The sequence below is a fragment of the Phalangium opilio genome, unplaced genomic scaffold, assembly GCF_054372755.1.
Source record: "Phalangium opilio isolate 3A_F unplaced genomic scaffold, DU_Popi_V2 ptg000105l_1, whole genome shotgun sequence".
In the NCBI taxonomy this organism is placed as follows: Eukaryota; Metazoa; Arthropoda; class Arachnida; order Opiliones; family Phalangiidae; genus Phalangium; species Phalangium opilio.
Window position 1 is genome coordinate 1975229 of NW_028324207.1, and position 18545 is coordinate 1993773.

Sequence of the window (18545 nt, forward strand, 5' to 3'; positions counted from 1 at the left end):
TGAAGGGGCGAGAAACCTTTAAAGGCTATATCTTTCGCACTCTTTAAAGTATTTTCAAATTCAAACCAATATATTCGTCGGTTACTTAGGTTAGTCGCACTAAACGCGCTTCGTTTTGCGTTAACATTTTGAAGGGATTACGAGTAATATTAAAAGGGTTAAAGTGCTAAAATTATAATACAGGTAATTCTTATGTGGTTAGCCCCAGAGGTGGAAACCCTCCACCAGGTTCTCTTCAATTCTTTTTCATTCGAATTTTCTCCCCTCCCCATTTTAATTGATAATCGATAGAGGACTTTGAAGTCAAGGCGATTTTGTAAAGGTTAAGTCAACTATGACTGTTTTAACTCCAATAACAATTCTCCCTTTGAAAAAAATCCAATTTGTAGTTGGTAAATTTGAACATCTTATAAACACGTTTGGGGATAGCGAAACTGGAAGATGAGTGATATGTCAATACACAAATTTAATATGTATAAAAATGGAACGTATGCAATACCAGCAAAGAAAGATTACCGTTCACTAGTATATCAACAGAAAGGTCATTCGATTATTAAGTTCTATCAGGGATAGATTTAATTTTAGAAGTAGGAATGGAGAACGATTAGTATTTACTTCAGTCCGAAAATTTTAAATTATCTTATTGGCTCGCTTAAACTAAGTTTTGATGACGTTGCTGACGGGGACTTCGAAAAATACCGAATTCCTTTTCACCTCTGTCGCTATGACCCGCCTCTTCTTTCATACCCCTCCGTCCTGTGGAAGGGGGTCCGGGACTTTGACGCGCGTCCAGATTACTCGGTTCTCCATTCCTACTTCTAAAATTAAATCTATCCCTGGTTCTATGAACTTACTGTTTGAAGCTTGGGGACGTAAAGGATCTGTGTTTGTTTCTGGTATATCAAGGTCACTTTCAAGAAATTAACTTAACTTGTATTACAGAACTTTGTTGCTAGTAATAGGGTAAAGGTCAATTTTGTAAAAAAAAAGAAAATTTCGCCAATGAAATCTTTAGAGGCAATTTCAACAAAATAGTGACCCCCCTCTCTCTCTGCCCTGGTCTCGATTGTTGCTAATAGATGGCCTCAATATGCTCCAGCAATTTTTAGGACTGGTCTGTACCACCCCTCCCCCCCTGTTCAAAAATAGCGCAATTTTCTCCACCCATATTGTACAATACGGTTTGAACCGGCTGCTTCTACTTTTTTGAGCTCGGTACAGCTGAGCAAAATAAAAATGTTTTTAAAGTAATTTGAGAAATTAGGCCGCGCAGAAGGAAATTCGATTTTAAAATTTTAAAAGGGAACAACTGTACTGCGCGCAAAATCCAAATTTTACGTCAGCAGGAAAGTATTTTTAAATTTAAACCAACATATTCATCGGTTAGTTTGGTGAGTTGCACTGAACGCACTTCCCATTAGAGTAGAATTCGATTAGCATTAAGCGATTTTTCTTCTGAAATATATTTGAAAATATTTTATATAGCATATTGTTTGAACAAAAGTATGTGACTGTCTAGTTTAAATATTAGTGTTTAAGGTCGTTATTTAAAGTTTATTAACCTTAAGTTTTAAGCTTTGATGCGATACCAAGTGTTAATCAACTAGGAGTAATTAACTATAATACAGACTAATATCTGTGAACGTCGATCTCTCGTGTCCATTATCGCAACGGATGATTCTAACTTCAAGTTCATTTACTCTTGGTGATACTGAGAATTTTGTGAAATATGAATTGGTTTACATTTAATTTTGTATCCGGAATGATCACTAGAGGCGCTGTGAGCGAATTCCCGATATTACTTATTAATATTATTAGTTTTGTCTGAGAAAACGTGGTGTCAGCTAATAATACAAATCCTGTATGTTTACGAAATCATTTGCAATGGAACCCAGGGTAAAAACATTCGAAGAAATGATATTGTGACTGTCCAACCCCTTGTCTAGACCGTATCAGAACTATAAATATTTAAATAAGGTAAAATCATAATACGTTTTCGTAGGGAGAACGACTCAAATAAACCGAGACGAATACTTTTATGCAAATTACATTTTTCTGTCTTTCCCGGTTCATATTTAATTCCGTATTTTCGTTGAATTTCCGAGTTTATAAATAATATTTCAGGTCTGTCAACGCGCGAATGGCGACTATTAAAAGTGGTTCTCTTCGGTGTTGTGGCTGCTTCAACGATTGTCTCTTAAACGATTCCGCTTTACGGACCCTTAATTACTTACCTCGCTAGTCTTATGACTGAAGAGCCACCGTATATTCTTTTCATAAATCAAATTAAACGACTGTTGTGCTGCAGGAGGAACCACCTTTATCTGTCCTACTCAGAGATAAGTACGACCCTAACAAATGTAGAGTTGGATCAAATATTAAAACCAAAGATTCATATATAGTTTAGTTTAGTTGAGGTACCTTAGTAAATTTCAGTCTAAATGCTAAAATTGTGTGGTTAGCAAACTAGATTTTTGTTTATTACGCTACTTTTACTGTGTTTGTCAATGGTACAATCAGTCGCTCGTACCTAACTGAGTGGTTATGTATGATTATATGTGATCAGGTTTTCTTGCTGAACGCACTGAGCAAGGTCACAGTAAAATTATGAATCGCAAAGTCTTAAGTGGCAACTTATCATATTTCCAGATTCTATTGTTAATCCCACTTTTCGTAGACTTGTTCTATCTTTGAGAAAAGAGGTGATATGGAGTAGAAATCTCCATAGCCTCTGTACCCCCATCTACGGAAAATAAGTCATCCCAGAATCCTCAGCGGGCGTTTTGGTAGGGTCTAACGGTACTAAAACGTGGACAATGCGCCCTGTGTCTTAAAAATAGAAGCCATGCAATTCGTGAGAACCATTGTCTATTTTTAAATAGCGCTACGCGGCAGCACGTAACAATCCCCTACCAAAAGTAGGGGCGTGCGCAAGGCACTCTGGGAGACGTTAAATGCCACAATGGGCCACTCTATCTCACCTCTCTCCTCCAAGGTTTTATCAAGGCACCATTTAATAACAACTTAGGGCTTACGACGTTGCCCATGGAAATCTTTTATTCGCTAAATGGTTATCGGATACCGCGCGTTGCGTATTCTCTCTTTAGATATGAATTAATCCTTGTTTAGGCTGGCTACCCCTTTCTCTGTAGCCGTCAGTCTTCTCTCAAATCTCCCGGAAAAGTAGGCGGACAATTTGTTTTTATAATAACGGATAATAGGAGAAGGCGTACGGTTCGGGTTCTTCTGCCAATAAACTTTTAGGATCTCCTTTGTTAGTTGTTAGTGCAACTTTGGCAGTATGCTCTTCCGCAACAACAAAAAAAATCTATAGCCTACACAATACGTAGACATACGTTGTTTGACATTTTTCCGGCCCGTGTTTTGACGAGCGAGGAATGCTATATTGAGAACAGCCACCATTTTCATTTTACCCAAAAAATATTTCGGCAATTACTATAATGGATCGACCGACGACGCCGCCGCTCTCTTCAAACTTTTCTTTCCTCTCAACTATGGTTTACCAAAATTTTTTGATAGAAAAATTCATACTTTTACCTTGGAGAGAAGTAAAACATGGAGATGTGAACCGCACCACTAACGGACTTGGCTCTGAAGATTATATGAAGTCGCCTGTTAAACCAAACTGGTCCGTTCTTCCATGTGGACAAAATGTCAAGTATGTTCCAATTACCGGTGTCTTCCACCTAAAATCGTCTCCAGTTTTCTGCGTTCATAGCCCTACAATGCCATCGATAAGTATGGGGCTGAAGAGTATTTGCTACGAGCATGAGAAAGGGTAGAAAAGCGTCTCCTGGTGGTGGATTTATTCCCTGAAACACACCATTTCCCACTGTGAACCGTAAACCGGACTAGACCAAGGACTGAGAGAGAAAATCACAGTAGGTCACGTTTTGGTAAAAATCCAAAAAAAAGATGGCGCTACGGTCTCATTAATTTTGTTTTCGAAACTTACTATTTGACGTTAGGGTTTTCCAAAACTCCAACATAATTCCTTCCAAGCTTTGGTATATTCTTTACCTATAATATGGGGGGCAACAACAAAAAAATTGAATATATTCAACCCCCACTCAAGTTAGAACACGCCCCATTTACTAACCCTAACCCTTGTCTCCCACCACTCGGGTAACACCGCCCTCTTTCGTTATTTTGTTTTCCATTAATTTCGGTTCAAACCCATCAGCAGCATTGTGCCTTTTAACGTTATAAATATTTTCTCATCTAGTTAGCCCGTTAAGGTTTCATCCCCTGTTGGTAAAGAGGACGCTGTCTAGATGGTAAAAAGACAAGAGAAAATGGGGTTGAGGAAGTGACAGGGAAGTTTTGAATATTGTCTGGGGAATTGTTGACGCGTACGTAGAAACAGAAAGGAAACAATAAAGGTGACAATAGGAATTTTTAGGCTGTGATGCCAGGTCAGGGAAATATTGGATAACCTTTAAAAGTCAGGGATATTTAAAGAAAAAGATCAGGTAACATTACAATATACTCTAAAGAACGGCCTCTTTCTAAATATAGCATTACAAACGGGTCTCAAGTCATATCTACAAGGGCCTACCGGCCCTGTAGAATTAAAGGAAAAAAATAAAAATAAAAACAAATGATCTCGTATTACAAAATAATTCGCATTTAATTAGTCTTAAAATCGAGGACTATTGCGCCATCCGCCATTGCTTTAGTGGCGTCTGCTAAATCGAACCACTCACCTTTACCGGATTGGTTGAATTCTCACAGGCTGAGAGAGAGGTAGGGTAAGAGGTTAGATTTAGCAGACGCTACTAAAGCAATGGCGGATGGCGCAGTTACCAGTAGTCCTCGTTTTTAAGACTAATTAAATACTAATTATTTTGTAATAAGAGATCATTTATTATTTTTCATATTTTTCCTTTTATATTTAGAAAAAGACCGTATTTTTTTGGGTATAATGTTAAGATACTTTTCCTTAATTTTTAGAAAAAATTAGATCTAATTAACATTTATAATATTTTAATTAGTACATACTATAATTTAAGTTCACAATATCGTAATATTCTACAGAATGTCTAGTTTATGTCGGTGCTTTCAATTCAAAAGATTAGAGTGGTTTTAGGTGTTAAGATGTGTCGAGGTAAACCAATTACGAAGGACCATAAAAAACATGGCATATTATTTTCTTCGTAATTAACTGAATTATGCTTTGAATTAACGGATATTTTAATTTAATATTCTACAGAATATTTAATATATTTCAATTCATATAGCTCTCGTAGTTCAAAAGATACGAGCGGTTTTAATGATTATATTTGTGCGAAGCCAACTTCCAGGGGTCATGGGAAATGTTTAGTTGATTTTCGGTAATTTTAACGTTCACAAATATGACAACAACATTTCAATACAAAGAAATACAGTAGAAATAACCAATCCGCAATACCAAACTTGGAATGCGATAGTCAACTCATTAACGGTCATTGATTTAACAAAACGAATGGAGTTGCTGTCTTTTAAAATAAATTTATCTATTTTCCTTTCTCGAATTCGACGGATTCTTACGATTTGTCCAGTTTCGGTATACTTCAGAGCTCTATATAAAAAATAAACGTACTTTTTATGAACCGAAATAGTTTTACCAAGAAGTGATATCTAGTTTATTGGGGAGAAGGTGTAAGAAGTCTAAGTATTCGCGCGCCATAATCCCAGTCCCTCTTTCAAAATACAAGGGGGGGGGACGTAAAAGGAGGCCGGGCTATTTCGCCTCTCCTCGGTCGGAAAATACGTAATTTTCGTCATTCGCGTCTCGCTGACGTGAGTTTTCAAGAACCAATGAGACGCTGGTTGTAATTTAGAGGTGGGGATTAACTCCGGACCTATACGTTTGGACTGGAGATAAAGCTGGAAATGTGGCGAATTTATACCTTCTCTCCAAAGGGACCCACCTGTAAACCAGCCACAGGCTTAGTGTGGAAATCCCTTCATAGGCAAAGCATAGATTAGTATTATTATTAATAAACCAGATTTCACTTCTTGGTTTTATCTTAACCGTCTGAGACCCCGTTGTTCAATAATCTTACAAATAGTCAATATTTTCCAAGATGCGTTTCGGCAACATTTTCGAAAACATCAAACATCTCGTAACAGTGTAATAAACCTTTTTTCCGAAGTAAACCTTTTTATGACTTTCATTAAGATATCGTTGAATAACCTCTAAACTTAATCTAAGTTTCACAGCTTCATTCGACTCCAAAATGGCATGTTTAACAGTTCCATTTGAAAACGAGCCAAGCAAAACATTCAGATCATCTCCACCAAAAATGTCACGCTTCTCGCGAAAGTTTATTTTTTTAGAAATCGCTACCAGAACTGAAGTGGAATTCGAGTCGCGAAGCTGCAAGAACATGTTCACATTAGATTACTTTGAGTCAGAATTTTAGAGTCACTTGGCGAATTACCTGTTTCATTAAAAACATAATTGGCGAGTCCAAACGCATCATTCTGTCCGTTCCTGGACTTTTATCATCAATATCTTCATCATTGTTAATTAGTACAGGTTCGTACACAAGTAGATTTATTTTCAAATTCCCAGAGTAAGCCTTCGTCAAGACCGATATTCCCAAAAACCAACCCGCTAAGAGAAATTTTGCCGATTGTCGCTTTGCAATATTGTCTTTTGCTAAATTTAGATGTTTACGTTAATCGTGTTAGTTCTTTAAGTTATTGAGACCATAAATTCTTAAGATATCTTCCATAAGCTTGTCACTGGTCAATGAGAGCTTTTCATGAAGTGACGAAAATGAAACGTCATAGATTCTCGTAAAGCGAGGCGCTGTCAAAGGCTTAGTACAGACTATCTAGGAAGATGAAAGTACTGCTAAACCAAGTGCAGTCAATTATCGTTTGTTGTTCTCGAACTAGCTCGATCTGCAAGTAGAGCTCGGCATTTTCGATCAATTAATCCACAAATTGGTGGATTATAATACGATTTAACATGTAAGTTTTGTGGATAATTTTCTGGTATGGATAAAGATAAAATAAAGTGGATAATTGATAGATAATGCCGAACTCTATCTGCAAGACTCTAACATTACGAAATGTAGGTAGTGTCATACTTATGGAACATATCTTATAAACTTATGGTTAAGGCATGATATACTCAACGATTTAGCATAATAGACGACAAATAAGTATTCAAAGTACAGTCCAACTGGTTTCCTTCGAGGTCCCTGTATGAAACGCTGCAAGAGCATACTGACCAAGGGTAGGCATAAAATAAGAACCATTGTGATGATACAGACATTAACTTCAAATCCCATGACCGAAAATCGTCGAATTTGACTGTTCAAATGCATATTTGGATCTGTGACGGTTATGTATGAAAATTTCCTAATTTCTTAAGCGGGGGTGAAGTGATACGGAGTTTTTGGTGTTGGGTGTAATGGAAAAATAACGCTGTCAATTATCTGTAACGTAATGGTAAAGAACTCTTACTTCCTCATGTTTAAAGGAAAAGTCTACGTAGCATATCATTATACCTCAAAAGAACGGAATTTTTCAAATAAAAAAAAATTAAAAATATAAAAAGATCTCTTATTACAAAATAATTAGCATTTAATTTATTCTAAAAAAGAAGACTACTGTGCCACCATTGGCTTAGAGGCGTCTGCTAAATCGAACCTATCTTACCCTTACCTCTCTCTGTGAAAATTCAACCAATCTCGTAGGGGGTAAGGTAGGTTCAATTTAGCAGACGTCACTAAACCAATGTAGTCCTCGTTTTTAAGACTAATTAAATGCTAATTGTTGTTAACATTAAGAGATCATTTGTTTATATATATGCCATGCACTTTTCTATATCGATAGTGATATTGCAATGGTTAAATCATAAGTTTAATAGCAATCCTCTATTGCAGCATAGACTTACCTAACCTAACCTTAACCCTAACCGAACCAAACCTAATAAGAAAATAAAAATGTTTTATTTGCAAACTGTGGGGAAATGGGTTATGGTAAAAAAAATGGTGAAATAAAACTTCAATGGAAAAACTGTGCATAAATGGGCCATAAACATTGTGCGGAATTAGACTATGATTCTCGAATATTGTGCGGAAATGGGTATCCTCGCTTTTAAAGTATAATGTTACGTCACCTAACCTTTTCCTTTAAATTTGTTTTTGATACAAGAATCGTTAAAAAATAGTTTGATTTTCGTTTTCAACCTTTCTTGAAGAAACAACGATTTTAACTATACTTACGTGTGTTGGAGGTAAGGTTCCTAAGTAAACAGGTATTTCAGATTTATAAAATTTATTGTAAACATTTGATTTCTTTAGATAATCGCGAACGACAGGTATAGGTACGAAAGTAAGGCTAAGAACGTCGACAAAAACAGTAATGTTTTAAACTGGTTAGAATTAAACGTTATATTAAACCTTATATTTTTCAAATTGAGATATATATACTGGGCAGCGTCAATTATCGGATTTGTATAAAAATCTCCTTTCATAAACTTGTTAATGTGATTGGGTGCCATATTTATCTGTAATATAAGACCAAAAACATTGAGAAATTTGAAATTTCCAACAAAAAAATGCATTTTATAGCATTATTTTGCATATATTAACAGTCAAAATTGATTTAAAAGTTAAAATCACTTACGGTGAACTTTAGGTTGTATATTTCCTGTAAGGCCATACTATTATCGGTCTTGAGATGCCTAACCAGTGCGATTTTTGCTACAAATCTAAACAAACAGGAATATGTTGCAATTTAGAAGCTGTATTGATAAGGACAGCAACGTTTATAGCGTCTTTGGGAAAATGGACACGCGGGAATCACTCCCTTCACAACTGCGGCTTTTTAGGCCAACAAGTAAATTGTATTCCAATATTGTCATTAAGGCAATTTATTTACTTCCTTATTTGTTTGATTATTTATCTACGTATTTTATAGATTTCATAAGGCAATAATACAACTAAAAAGGAACAACTCTTTTTTCACAATATAGCTCTGAAAGTTGTGAAGTCCTAACTTTGTTAAATCTAGGGCAAGCCTATTAGTTATTCATGTTAGTGAATAAATTCATTGTAGCGGTTGCTGAAATTGTCAATCAATTCTTCCTAGAAGAGAGAGCAATTACTAAAAACTCCACCTTGACCCAGACGTACCAATATAAATAATGCTCCCTAGCGGTGGAAAAATGAAGCGAACGATCTGGACCCTCAGTTGTAAATACCATATCTTTATCATGGGACATTATGTTAGATTGATGTATAGTTAGGCAACATATTGACATTTTTTAACGTAAAATTACCATTTTTATAATATTAAAACATGAAGGCATGAAGTAGAAAGACGTAATAATGCACCAACCGCATTTAAAATCGATAAAACATTAATAAATCATTTCGACAAATTATTTTTACTTTTAAATAACCGGAAAAATGAGAGAGCAAACATGTTCTCAGGATTGTAATATATATAGTTGCAAATTGCTACAATGTAATAATTTTTATAATTTGGATACAGAAAAGTAATCAGATTGTCCTTTGCTCTTCCCTTATTTTTTTTTGGCTCCAGACTCAATCTGTATTAATAATTGCCTCTAGGATAAATAGGCAAGCTCTATGCATTTTGCCATAACGAAAAAAGGAAGTAACATGAAACGCGTGAATGAAGGGTGTTAGACCGAGGCTTAATGCTCTCGTATTTTCTTCATGATATCTGAAGTTGATTACGCGAAGCACTTAAAATGAAGATCGTGGACTTGAGGGCCGGTAAAGAAGTAAATTATTTCTTGGGACCAAAGTCGGTTGTAAAATAGAGTCTCGTGTTTGACTACCTTGTTACCTTGAGACGGCATCGACCAATTAGGACTCTCATGGACTGGTAACGTTGAAGCCCTAGCTAGCGTCTTTGTACCCACAGACCGTTCGGATGTTCGGTATTAAACTTATATCAAGCAGACGATTGATTCTACAGCCCCTCGTTTGAAAATAATCTATACATGGGGTATACATTCTTTCTTCCCCCTCCAAATGAACTTGATATTGCAGAAAAACGACCGATCCTAATTGTTCACATCTCCCGCGATAGACTTCACGCAATCCATTTCTGATATGTTCTATAATAGATGGGACGCTCTAATCCGGAACGTATAAGAATATAAGAAAAGAAGCGATGGGCCAACTAGATAAAGGAAGTGACAGTTATCCTGTTAGAGCATAACAGTCTGTCACCTTCGTTAACTGCTTGCCCGTGATTCCTAATTCCTTCTTCGCGCTTTGTTGCTCCTCATCCTTTCGCTTTCTTATCCAACGTCACTTTTAAGGGTCAGCATTATGTATCCCTTAACAAAATGGAACCATATTTCTGGATGCCAAGTGGCTCCAGTTGGTAGATGGCGATACTTATCTAATTTCAGTTGATAGAATGGCTAGTGATAGAGGATAAACAAGGATTTATATATTAGACTACTAGTATTTTAAAAATAGGGCAACCTGACCCCCAATTGAACCTAATACGAAACCTAGACTAACCCTAATCGTATCGAAACCTAACCTCTCCTAAACTATCACACCATAAATCCAATAGAAAAAAGTCCGTTGTTGTACAATACAACGGTCCCCACTAACATACTAACATCTGATTGAAGATAAGGGGAAGGGCTAAAAACTACGTTAAAACGCTAGCTCCTCCTTCCCAGCTTTGGGGAAGGGGAGCAACTACATGAAAGTGACGTCAAAATTGGTAGTCTAAATTGTATAGCCTGAGCTGACGACTTTCAATATGGTGTAACGTTACGAAAAAGTAGTAACAGACTAAAGGTCACAAATTGCGTCGATATCACGTGATTTCTAAGTTGAAATAAATTATGCCTGACGTCAGGGTGACAATTTCTACACCTCCTCCTCTTTAATTCATGCAGAAAGACCAAGAAAATGCCCTCTTAAAGATTCCAAGTTCAAGAAATATATGTATTACTGTCCCCAGCTTATACATTTTTGAAGTTCAGCGCGCTTTTAACAGTTGATAGAATAATTTCTCATGAAAAGTGACAACGCGTGAGGAACAACTGTAGCACTAGTGACTACGATCAATAGCTCGTTGTGAATCCTCCACTCTGCCGACCCCATTATAAATGGCTTTGCCTACTTGTTGTTCCGATGGAATAGGCGACGACGCTGAAAAGACGTTCGACGCCAAAACGGGTTTATGCCGCTTTCTATAATCTCATCCAACCTCTTCTATCGCCAAATAAGCAAAGGGATATCATTCTTCGATTCCAATACTACTTCCTCAGACCGTGACGAATGTTGCTAGACCCTGATTGAACCTCCTACGAGAGGTGATTCGTAATATACTCAATTCTGTCAAGTGTTAATGAACGATGGTAGGTATAATTCGTTCTCATCAACTATACTGACAACTTTCATCTCCAATTCTTGTTTCGGACGCGATATAGGTGATCAAAGCGAGAAGTAAGTGAGTAATTGAGGAATGGTACAGGTTTCTATCAGGTATGACGTACAGTACCCATTGGCGGTTTTCAAATAAGATTATTGGCCAATCAGATTATCAGGAATTGATTGGAATTAGGCCTAGGAGTTTAACTGTCGTAACCTTCCATTTTAGTTTTTTCAGAAAAATAATTACAATTTAAACTAAAAAATAGTGCATCTAAAATATTTTAATTTTGAAATATCTGACAAGAAATTGACCTAATAGACCAAAATTTCATTTTTTATTAATTGTGGCAATTTTTCAGTCATTTTATGGTATTTCATAATGCTAAAAGGGAGGTTGTTAAACACGATGTCAAGTTTTTACGCGAATTTTTGCCTGTCGTTACCAAGAGGAACAGTCAAGAACTCATTGAACATAATGTAAGTACATATATAAGAATTATTGCGCATCAGAAGTTTGTAGTCTTTTGAATTGTACTTTACGATGGAAGTCTATAGTTGAGCATTCCCCAGCGACAATATAACAAAACCTTTCAAGAGTAGGCTTAAATCCCGTTGAAGTCTTCGGTAAATAAACCTTGGCTGTAAATTCCTCATCTATGACTCATTGAATGGGGTTTTAGTTTCTATGTTGAGGAGGAACAGACCCCTTGCCATTCGATTTTCATGCTCCTCGTGTTTTAAATTGCGAAATTTTTATCTGATGAATAAGAATAACCGTGTACTTCAAACCCGTGCAGTTGGTCCTCAATAAAAGGCACTTATATGTGGGTTAAATATAAATTCTTTAACGTTCTTCCACGTGACGTCCTAAAATTCGCGCGACATCTTACCAACCTCGATCTTTTTATAGTTGTAGCTCACGTGACATATCAAGTAGATTAATGAAAAAACATTGAACTTTATAGCGTTGGTCAACTGCATTTAAATACAGTGCCTATAATTTTGGACGGACGTTAATACTGACGCGAAACTTTGATATGAGACTAATGTAATATCATGTATGGTGCAATTTAATATATTTTAATCTGTTATCAATTAACACTGGTCTCGCCAAATGTTCGCTTGAATTATATATACGACGTACGAGAAGTTCACTTACAAATATAGGGATGTGCAAATAGTGATTCAGATCATGGACTGCGTGTTATCATTTTAGCATTGTCAATTAAGAGCAGGGATATTAAAGACTAGGCGTAATCCCTTTGGTACAGTAAAAGGTACAACCTCGTACACCGATTGTGCTAAGTAGCTGTCCCCTCGAATATTTGCACAGCCCTATGATAGCATGCTTAAGCTCTCCAGGACGCCAGCCGTCATTGCCACGGGAAACATACATGTAATTACGCAATCGATACGCGTTAGCTTCAATGTAGATTTCGAACTTAGTAGTTAAGGAAGCCGTATTGATAGTATTCCCGTACCATCCATGGCATGTTCCCCCTGGCACTCTCAAATCCCCAACCACCGATACATTAATTTTATAACCAAAATCATGTTTAAGTCTTTTTTATATTTTGACGGGTCTAAGCCATCCATTACGGCATATATGTTTATCTATAGACGTTACTGACAATAGGGACACTTAAACAAGGACTGGAGTGTCTTCGCGATCCGTGTGTCAAGGAACAATTCTTGTTGTCGACTAAAGGTCTTTTCGGACCAGACATCTTTTTAACTCATTTAGATCAGTCAACTTTAGTTGAGTGAAGTCTTTGTTTGAAGCCATATCATAATTTGCATCTTTGTGTCCACCGGATGTTTCGTCTTAAGTAAACAAGGTGCTGAGACGCCAGATTCAAAACCCGACTTCTGAAAGGGTCTACTGGCACTGATGTGCTATCTTTTCATTAAAAATGTTTTTTTCTTCTGACTTCTGTGGGTTACCATGCCGTTTTTAAATATCCTTGGTTAACCCATCAGCAAATATGTACAATCTTTCCCTGGTGGAATTCGTTAGAAGCCGAGTTTTAAACGCAGCTCGAGGTATAGCTGCGGTCTCTGTCTAGGCAAAGACGAGAGTGTATATAGGAGGCTGGTCTTCATTCCTCGGCCATTGGAGCACCGTACCAATAATAAGCCGCCGCTAAATTCGATTATTTCGCCCTTCTCACTGTACTTTACAACCGAGAAGAGACGTGGCGAGTTAAGTCGCGGACGATAAAACATAGAGAATCTACCAGGGAGTTGTCCTGGATTCCATGTGCACTAATATTTTAAATAATCCTTTGGATTAGTTTGGAGAAATGTCTATTGCAACATCGTAAAGAAAAAGTTGTCCCGTGTTGATCTATTTACAATTTTGCACGAGTAGGAATTGTTTCTAGATGGAGAAATTATAATCTACTCAAAGTAGATCTTTCCTCTATTCTCTTCCGGCATGGTGGCTTATAGAAAGACTTCTCTGAAAGTAGATGGTGCTGTAGTATCATTCATTTTGCCTCTCATAGAAAGTGGCATCTACGGCAGACATATACTTATTTGGAGTATAAAAGCATATTTTTTGTCCAGTTGGTAAACCCGAGTCGTGGTGTTAATTAATTGATGCTGAATACCGCTCCATTATAGTTCCTCAATGTTTATGTATCGTGTTTGTCCCTGGACCTGCAAAGACGAGCGGGGGATAGATAGACAGAGCCTAACGCACCCTGAATATTTGTATTGATTTCCAAGCGGACGGTCTGTGCAGGGACGGAATCATGGAGCGAGGAGGGGGCGATAGCTGCCGTCAGCGAATACCGTCCCTCATCTAGTGAACATCGTTAAATCCCCCACCCGACTATAAAGCCCCTTCCCGAAATATTAATTCGAACGGTGCGCACCACCAACCAAGATTACGCTTCGAGCCTCCTTCCAGGTGGGGTTCATCTCCTCGGACCCCTTTGGTCTCGATCCTTTGGCCCCCTTTGGAACCCCCTTATTCGATAAGCGATTGAGAAGACGAATTAAATGTCGATTGGCGAATAAGACAGGCGGAGAACCTACTCGCCTCTTCTGTTTTAGATCCCCTTCCTGTAAGGGGGAAGAACCCCCACTGCTTCTACCTTGTGTCCTAGGGTATTGTTGGGTTCACCTGTTCAGGGATGAGCATTCCGATACCATCTGCCTCGAGGAACAGGTATTATGACCTAGCTACCCTCCTATCGTATTCGGGTTTATGAATGATAGTGGAATGGAATTCAATATTCCAGCATCGTCTTTGATTCGTTCGGTTTATATGGACTAACTTGGATGGGTATTTTTATTCATGTGTAAGCGTAAAAGTTTGACGAAGTTAATGCTAGTCTCACTGACTGACTGATAATCAACGATAATTTCCCCAAACCATTGATTATTTGATTGCTTTACCTATGAAGCTGAAATTTTGGCGTTGCGTGTGTGGTGTACTCACCAACATAGATTCAACCATACTTATAGCGAGTATTACAGACTTATAATAGAACCTTTATCAAAAGTCTTAGGGTCTGGTGTTTGACCACCTAAGTTGTCTTAAGACGGAACATTGATGGGTATGTGGCTTCAAACAATGTGGCCCAATTTGGTGGACGGGTAACTTTAAAGTCCTATTTAAAGTCTTTGGGTCCACATACCGGTTGTTCCGTCTTAACCCTATATCAAGCAGACGATACTTCGACCCACCCCCTTTTGAAGACGGTCTATGCCCCTAATCTCTGAAAGAACAATAGTACCTTGAGGTAACCAGCTTTACTTGGTGGCGAAAAGATGGTGTCATACACTCGGCAGCATAAGTTACCCAGTACCCACTATTGGGCCTAAGATTGCAGGGCCATCTATTGCATGCCTAGTTTTTAGTCAACTCGTATGTGTGGACCTCGCTATAATGTCCACTAGATGCCACCTGAGGAGTAGACCCACGTTAACGCGAAGTACGCTGGGTGTTTTAAACTGCCAACCATGGGTGCAAGACCTCTCTGTAATGGGTATAGGTCTTTCGCGTCCAGTCAAGCTGGTTTCTCCTAGATATCGTGACCTTTAAAATAAACCAAACACCATCACATGAATTATACATGCTCGTCCCACAATCCAATGTATATTATAATTTTCGTTGCGAATAATCAAGTATTGACACAATTTCAATTATACACTGTATAATTTTGATTGAATCAAAGCGAAGATGATAATACAGGAATATGGGTGATGGGATTAGTCGGGATTGTTCCGAGTATTGGATTATTGGACTTGTGGGATTTGAGGAAACGAATGGGGACTTCCTCGCTAACCCCTCCCCCCACCTCTTTTCCTCCTTCTGATTATATTAAAGCCACTAAACACGTAAACGAATAGGAAACGGGTGGTGAAAATTTTCTAATATAACGAAAACAGGTAAACGCGTTAAAAGCAAATTAGCGTTTGCGTTTATCGCTCAAGTTTGTTAATTTAGTCCAAAGAGAAATAGACAAGCATCCCCCTTCACTTCATTTCTCGATTTCTCCGCTTTTACAAGGAGTACCTAATAAATAATAACCTGGAGTCGTAATAGGTAAAGTTCTATCGAAAGTCCGTTTTGAAATTAGGAGGGAGAAATCTATTTTTAATGAGTTTATTTTGATAAAATAATTTCGTTTTCAATATATGAGGAAGATAACTACTTTTAATGTGTTATTTTGATAAAATAATATAGAAATTATTATTGAAAGTTTTGTTAGTTTTATATTATTTTTCTGAAGTTATAATACTCAAGAAGTTTGTATTTTTATGAAACATTTCACTGTTGTGTCTACAGGCAGTGTTGTCAGGTCCTTGGTGAGTCAGATTAGTCAAGTACCGAGGGGCTAATCACACTAAGAATCTCTGTACACTGATTACTAATTATGCGTAATCATTTAAGCATGGTTTAGGGTATCAAATTTAAAGATTATACGTAATCCTTAAGTACAGTCAGGGATAGATTTAATTATAGAAGTAGAAATGGAGAACGGTTAGTATTTAATTCAGTCCGACTCATAGCCCAGTATAGAGCCCCTCCCTCCAACACGTAACGAAAAGTTCAAATTATCATATTGGCTCACTTAAATTACCTTATGATGACGTTGCTCGCGGGGACTGCGAAAAATACGTAATTCCTTTTTACCTCCATGGCTATGACCTGCCTCTTTTTCATACCGCGTCCCGTGGAAGGGGGTCCGGGACTTTGACGCGCGCCCACATTACTCTATTCTCCATTCCTTCTTCTAAAATTAAATCTATCCCTGGTACAGTAGTGAATACTAGCTGTATTAAAGGAATATTCTCAGTATTTAAGCGTAAACTTTGCAGGACTGTTACTCCCATTGTTAACCCTCCATTTCATTTGTTTTCCCTCACCCCTTGCTCCATGGCTGGCTAATTCTCAATCACTGGCGCGTTTAATTAAAGCACGAGCCTTGGGTCGCTTTACGAGTTGTCGCGCTCGCCGATTTTCTCGAGAAAACAAAACTAATCGTATTTCAATATCGGAAATGTCGTTGTTAATGTCGACGCCAACTCCTCTCCTTTTCCCGTTGAAAACTTTGACCCCCCCCCCTCTCCTCTCTCTTTAACGTAATTTTCCAAAGGTTTCACTAATAATTTTCCCAATTTTCGAACAAGTTCCGTGTAAGACTGATTTTAAAGAGAATGTTTATATATTATACCATATCAGAAGTAATTAAATGCAAATAAGTAAGAACTGTCAGTTTTGGAAAATAATTTTTCATTTGTGGCAATAATAACCGGTTTTACTGGCCCCTTGTGGTATACTAGAGAATTGGAGTATCAATACTTGTTATAGGCGAGTACTCGGGCAAACGAAATTATATTTAGGTCTAGCACTAGCACCAGGTGTTGAGCTATACGAAAATCTAATCTATTATTATTATTATCTTACTGAAGCAAATTAAAATATAGAAAATTTTCACTGTTAAAATGAAAATTATCTTCATCGCAGAGTTGTCAGGCCCTCTGTGAGTCAAGTTGGTCGAGTACTAAGTTAAACTGAACTGCAAGCCTTTCTCCCCGCAACCTCTTGACTCACCAACGGCCTGGCAACACTGTGGGAACGGCAAGTATCCCCTTTAATGGAAACTATGTATAATTTCTAACGTATTCACTTCCCAGATCATTGCCTCAATTTATTGAAATGAACAAACCGAATTGGCTAAATATTTTCGTCTGTTAGATTTAAATCTAATTAAGATAACTGGTAATACAGATAACTGCATATTAAAGTAGAGTGATCACTGATTGGTCACTAAACAAATAGTCAAAGCTAGTAGTTACAATAATGTTTCGTTTTGTCATACTTATTTTGTAGTACATCACTTCTAATTGTAATTGAGAATTTCGCATTCCTACGTCACTTTAAATTCTCTTTGTTTTAATCAAGAGAAATGATGTTAGAAAACACGGCGCCCACCTTTCGTAAAATTTCCAAGAATGTATGTTCTTCTTTCTTTTCTTTTCTTTTTTTTCAAGATTTCAAATATTATTTTGTCTTTTGACGTGTCGTGTCTAAATTGTTGTGGAAAAGGTCGCATTTACTTTTAGAAAATAAACTGTACGTTTTACGATAAGTGCAAATTCAGGCTTATTATTCGAAAAGCTAATTTATTGTACGCCGAAACCTTTCCTCCGTTAAGTTAATCCGCTCGTAATAGGAATTGTCACGAATCGTGATAAGATGTCTCCAATATTCAGTCATTTGAATTTGTAGTTTTAAGTTTTAGAAATGCCATTAAATTATACTAGGCCTAGGTATGGCACGCGTGGCCTATATTGAATCGCAGTTCACAAAGTAGTCTAAAAATTTGCGTTAAATGCATTTATTATTGACTAGCAGCAAAGACACCCAACAAAAAGGAGTTTTCCTCCGCGGTCTAACCCGGTTTCTCCTTTCCATCAAAACTTGCTGAGGTTAACGGTAATAGTTAGTATAGGGCGCTGTAGGTTAGCTGTGGCATAGGGGCTAGCCACCACGCCTCTATGCGTTGTAAAAGGGCCCACCTGTAAACAAGCCACAGGCTTAGTGTGGAAATCCCTTTGTAGAAAAAGCTTGGATAATTATTATTATTATTATTATTATTATTATTATTATTTTTATTATTATAAACC